We start from the raw sequence: 6,000 nt of genomic DNA, 5'->3' as shown, positions 1-6,000 counted from the left end.
TGGTTCAGGGCAGAATCTATATGCTGCCCCCCGTCATGACAACGAAATAATATTTGTTAACTGACTGATTGCTAATTTGAGTGGGATGTGTTCAAAACGGAGAGAAACTAATCAAACTGGTTTTTACTTGGTCAGAGATTTGTCTGTGCCTTCTTCTCCAAAGTTATAAAGGCCGTGCTGGAGAGTGAATACTTGTCCCCCCACCTCAAGTTCATATGTTGGAATCTAATCCCCACTGTGATGGTATTAGGAGGTGTGGTCTTTGGGAGGTGATTACGTCGGGAGGATGGGGTCCTCATGAACGGGATTAGTGCCCTTATAAAAGAGACCTCAGAGAGCTCCCTCACCCCGTCCATCATGTGAAGACATAGCAAGAAGATGGCCATCTATGAACCAGGAAGTGGCCCATACCAGACACCCAATCTGCCAATGCCTTGATCTTGGACCTCTCAGCCCCCAGAACTTGAGACATAAACTTTTGTTGTTTATAAGCCACCTGGTCTATGGTTTTACGTTAGAGTGGTCTGAGAGGACTAAGACAAGCTCTTACTATGGCTCCATTTTGAATAGAGAGCATCTCTCCTTATTTCAGGGGCGTTCATATTCACCACTGAGCCACACTCCCCTTGATATTATTGTCTGGCGTTGCCTCACCTCTGTCGTTTGCTTGGAATGCTCCTCCTTGCTGGCTGGCTTCTTTCTCACCAGCTGTGCCCAGCGCTGCTCCCTACCCCTTCATCAGAAGTTGCTCTCTCTTCCATGATCCAGTTTATTTTTTCTTTATAGCATTTATTAACATGTAGGTTAAAAGTTCCAAATGCACATTTGTTCAGCGAATGTCAAGGTGCCACAGGTCTCCCACTAAAGGTAGAAAGCGGCTGAGCTGATCTAACCCTGTATTCACTTTCCTATCTGGGGCGAAAAACGTTAGGGAGGATATAATAGAGAACTGATTACTTAAAAGTTAATCAAACTTAAGGCTAGCATGCGAGGTATCGATAATTCTAGGGCTTTCAAAAGACATTTGGGTCTCATTTACCAGGGATTTTCTGCAGACCTCATGTTCTTATAAACTCTAATGAACTTTAGGAAATATTTTCTTTTCCCTTCTCCTACAGTTTTGAAAGTGAAATAGAAACTTCTACCAATAGAATTGTGCTGAAAAGTTTGTGACTAGGCTAGGGAGGTCCCTATCCTGGTGGATGTCACTGTGAGATGCCTGGGAATGTTGGTGGGTAGATGTGTGTTTGTTCGTTAGTCTGGGGCCTGGGATCTTCAGGGCTGAGCTCATTTAGAGATACCTGAGAGCCCAGACTTTTGCCTAAAAGCCAAGGGGGAACAGAGGGGAGGGGACCAAAAGACTGAAGTGGATGGTATGGATGTTTCCCTCTGTGCTCTTTCTCTTTCCTGTGTTTTATTGAGGTTTTTGTTGTCTACCCCTTGATCCCTTCCACATTTCCTTTCTCTCTTTCACCCATAAACCACCAAGATTTGGAACTAAATTGAGAGTTTAAAACGTTCCTAGCTATAATTATTTTTTAAAAACATTTTATATTTTCTAATACAGTTTTTCATTTCTTCCTTTAATATAATATTTTGTTACTCAGGTTGATTTTCAAGAAAAAGTACTCCAACTTTCTTTGCTTGCTATTTTTAAATGGTCTGAATGAGTCAGTAGCCCGAAAATGTGAATTTCTTTGACCCAGAAATTTTACTTCCAGGAATTTGTATTAAGGAAGTAACTAAATAGGTATGTAAGGACATTTGTATAAGGCTGTTTATTCTAGAACTGTTCATTATATTGAAAAATTTGTACACAACTTGAATGTCCAATACTAATGTTGGTTAAATAAATTTAGGTACATCCATACAGTTAAATGTTATGCAACCATTAAAATTAATTATGTAGATAAATCTTTATTCCTATAAAATATATTTATCCTATAGGTAAGTGATAACAGTGGTTTTCCAGATGCTGTGTATCATGACCTCTGTTTTACATGAATATGTGAACGCACACATGTATATATAAGAAACTCTAGAAGAAAATAGGAGAGAAATTCAATAAATTGTACAATGGTTATCTCTGGTGATGTGATTCTGGGTGATTTTTCTTTTTGTGTTCACCCGTAATTTCTGATTTTTCTGTGATTAGAAAAACAGTTACTTTAAACAAAATAATTTACTGTTGCCAACAAAATTTAGTTTTTGTTATATGTGATGGTTGACTAATTTGTACAGAAAAAGGCATCCATTTTTGTTCTAACAACTCTTATAACCGTGTTCTCTCACTGTCTTTCCAACTTTGTCCCTTCTTTGTCCCTTCTCAGTTAAAGCAGTTCTCACGGCCCAGGGAAGGCACTGGTGAGCAATTTGTCGAGGCCTCTGGAGCCCGAATGTGCCTTAAAGTAAAAAGCAGATAAAATGAAACATTCACAGCTCAGGGGATCTGTTCTCTGATGGAAATGCTCCTTAGACGACTAGGATTTTCTTTCAATCTGTCTGATTTTAATGGTTTTCGGCTTCAAGATGTCTGAGGGGGTAGATTTCCCGGAGATTTAGTTCGGTGTCACTTCCTTACCTGGACACGTAGTGACATGCAGCGACTCTGCGAGAGTGGACATTTTTAAGGCGGTTTGCACAGAAGCAAAGTAAACTGGAAACTGAGACAGTTTTCCAAGCTCTCCAAACACTTTCCCCTGACCTATTTGAATTTTCCAGACATATACCACCTTGCCCTGAATTATCCTGAGAATTCTGCATTTGACATTTTACATATTTCCAAAGCGGTGGCCCGGCATTCCTCCCTCCTGCCCTTTGTCAATAGCAAACCCAGGGCCCTGGCTTAGATGGCAGGAGCACAGGCTCCACAGCAGGAGAGAAGCCATCACTCTGGGAGACACATGACTTCCAATATCTTCTAATATTGCGACCCCAAACATGAGGTTAAGGGAGCCAGCAAAGGATCAGGTCCCGGTAATGGCACGTGCTATTTTTAGTTCCTGTGTTTGGTCCAGGTGGTCTTGGGGAGTCCCCAGCCTCTCCGTGCATTGGTTTCCAGGTGACCAAATTAATGGTGTGATGTTCTAGGCAAGGGAGCTGCTGAGTTAAAGGCAAAAGAAGCAGAGCTAACGATGATGGAGGAGCCCAGAATTCTTCCTAGATTTTCTCTCTGACTTGGTGTGTGTCCCTGAACACTTAGGCTATTTCTGTGGCTTCAGCTGTCTCGTGCATAGACAGGCAATAATACTCTGTTCTCTCTCCTTTCATTTTATGGGCACTGTGAGGATAAAACCACAAGATAATGAGATTTAAAATAGGAGGAAAATGGTTTTGAGGCCTTTAAAGGACTCTGAGGTTTTTTCAGGTCCTGATTAAATAAAAGGTATTGTTTCGAGAAAAAGCTGTACAGTTCATATCACTTACATATGGTTTCCTTGAGTGCTGTATTTACTTGACAGGTTTTTTTTTCCCTTTCTACGCAAATATGGAGGAAAAAGGGAGGCGAAGTGAAATAATAAGGACAAGCAAGCCTGAAAACTAAAGTGTTACCAGTCCCATTAAGCCTCGGACCCATGTTCTGACAGGAGCTAACATTGGAACTCCTCTCTCATAGGTCCGGAATAGTGCCTTTCGTAGGGTGACCAAAATGGCCACTCTGGAAAGTGCGTTTCTCACGTGGAGAAACAGTGCGATTTTTTCTTAGCAGAGCACTGAGAGCACACTTCTTGAACACGTACAATACTGAGGACATTTCCTGGAAAATCATTGGCCTTGCCTGGAACAGTTGCATCATACAGAGATGTTTGTGGTTCAGATTTATAAGCAATATAGGATCTGAAGCCAATATATGAGTTTTGCTCAGTACCACAGGGGCCAGACCTAAGATGTTAGGCATTTTCCTATGTGGACGTTAGGAAAAAGTTTTCCGAGTCATGCAGAATTCCTCTTCTACCTCCCTAATAAGTCAACACATCTATTAAAAAAAAAATCTGAACAGTAAGTTACCCTCTGAAGAAAACAAATTTATTTAGTTGTTCAGACTTTTAATGAGACTTATTCTCCTGTGTGCCTTTCTTTTTTCTTGTTCGAAAATGTATCTAAAGGGGGAAAAAGGCCAAGAAATGTTAATATATTTTCTACTGAATTTTGGGTTGCAAATATTTAGCTTACAGAGTGGACTCTGAGGAAAAGCGTTCTTTCCTAAATATTATCAAACTCTGTGTTCATTCTGGAAGGACAAACCGAACTAATGACAATGATTACCTGCTGTGGAGTAATGGGAAATGGGAGGGAGAATTCACCTTTCGTAGTTTTTGATGTTGGCGCCAATGTTAATTACCCACCCCCAAATTAAAATACTGAGAAAAAAATGTTTACCTATGGGGAAAGAAATTGGCAGCGAGGAATGAGGAGCTGGAGATTTTTTTTTTAACGGAACCATTCTGACGTATTTGCATTTTTGCAATGTGTGTGAATAAGTAAATGTGCATTCGTGATTAAAAAGAACAACTGGAAAAAATAGAAACAAAACTCTCTGTATTTCCTATTCCCCAAGTGAGAAAGGATGAGCCTCCTGTTATGTCCTTACATACTTGGTTCTCTTTTCCATGTGCCAAAGAGCTACTCCGTGGTCATGGGACGAAGGGAAAGGCCAAAGTCCATTCTAAAGTCCAAGCCAAGTGGTGATTATGCAGCTTTCTGTGTACAGGCATAATAGGGTTGCACATGCCCTGGGAAAAAGCTACAGGTTATACCAGTCAACGGATCACCCGATGCAGAAACTGTGAAACCATTCTAACACTTACTTCAGATATTATTACACGTGACAAAGTATTTGAAAGATCAACCAAATAAACTGTTCCTAGGAAATGTTTCCAGTAGAAAACTTCTTGAATAATGTGGCTTTTCTTAGGTCACTGGGAATTGAATTAAGACACTGAAACAGAGTCAAGATGAAAACCTACGTTTTCAGTTGAATACTTTTATAGAAGCCCCTAGATGCTACAATATTTCTCAATCCTTTTTTTGGCGTGTGGAAAAACTGAAATAGATTGTCTGCTTTGCATGGCAGAGAATCTATATGTGAGTATTATGAATGTGACGAGATTCCAAATTTGACAGCATGTACCTCTATAACCATTCGTCCATTCATTCATCCATCAAACATTTATCTCACTATGTGTGAGTCTGTCTGAGACGCTCTGAAGATATAGAAATGAATAAAACCCAGGTGGAAGAGAGGAGGCCGATGTGAAAATCAGAGACCACAGGCTGGTGTGATCAGGAAGGCACTGTTCTATAAGCCACCGGTGAACTCCAGAGTCAGCCAGGGAGGAAAATAACACCAGAGGGTGGTCGTGAAGCTAAAAGGAGCAGTGTATACGAAGCACTTAGCATAACCCTGACACACAAGGAAGGATTACTAAGTATTCACTATTACAAAGAATGTAGCAGAGTGATAGAGTATTCTGAGAGCATCTCAGAAGAATGTGTAACTCAGCTTGAAAGTGGGAGAGAGAGGAAATATTAAGAAGATGTACTTTAGGAGCTAATCGATAGTTTTTAGAACTGCATTAAGTTCATAAACAATAAATTGATGATTTTAAGTCAAAGGGAGCCTGGATTTTCTCATAAGCTTGAGTTAAAGCAGACACCCTTTGTTTACTGTATACTAGAAATGAAAGAGACTGAGGGCTCCCATCCTTGGTGCCTATGGACGTTTCAGGCTGGGGAGCTTTTTGTTGTGGGAGTTGCGCTGTGTATTGTAGGATGTTTAGCAGCATCCTTTGTCTCTATCCACTAGCTGCCAGAAACAACTCCCTGGTTGTGACAGTCAAAAATGTGTCTAGCCATTTCCAAATGTCCCCTGGGGTCAAAGTCACCCCCAATTAAGAACCACTGCCTTAGACCAAGATAATTTCATTAAGTATTTATAAAGTTTCACAAGCTATTAAGCTGCAAATGGAAAATAAAGTTGATAGAGAACCAACTTACAGA

This window comes from Equus przewalskii, chromosome 8 (genome assembly GCF_037783145.1).
Source record: "Equus przewalskii isolate Varuska chromosome 8, EquPr2, whole genome shotgun sequence".
Lineage (NCBI taxonomy): Eukaryota > Metazoa > Chordata > Mammalia > Perissodactyla > Equidae > Equus > Equus przewalskii.
Note: the sequence above shows the minus strand (reverse complement) of the source record.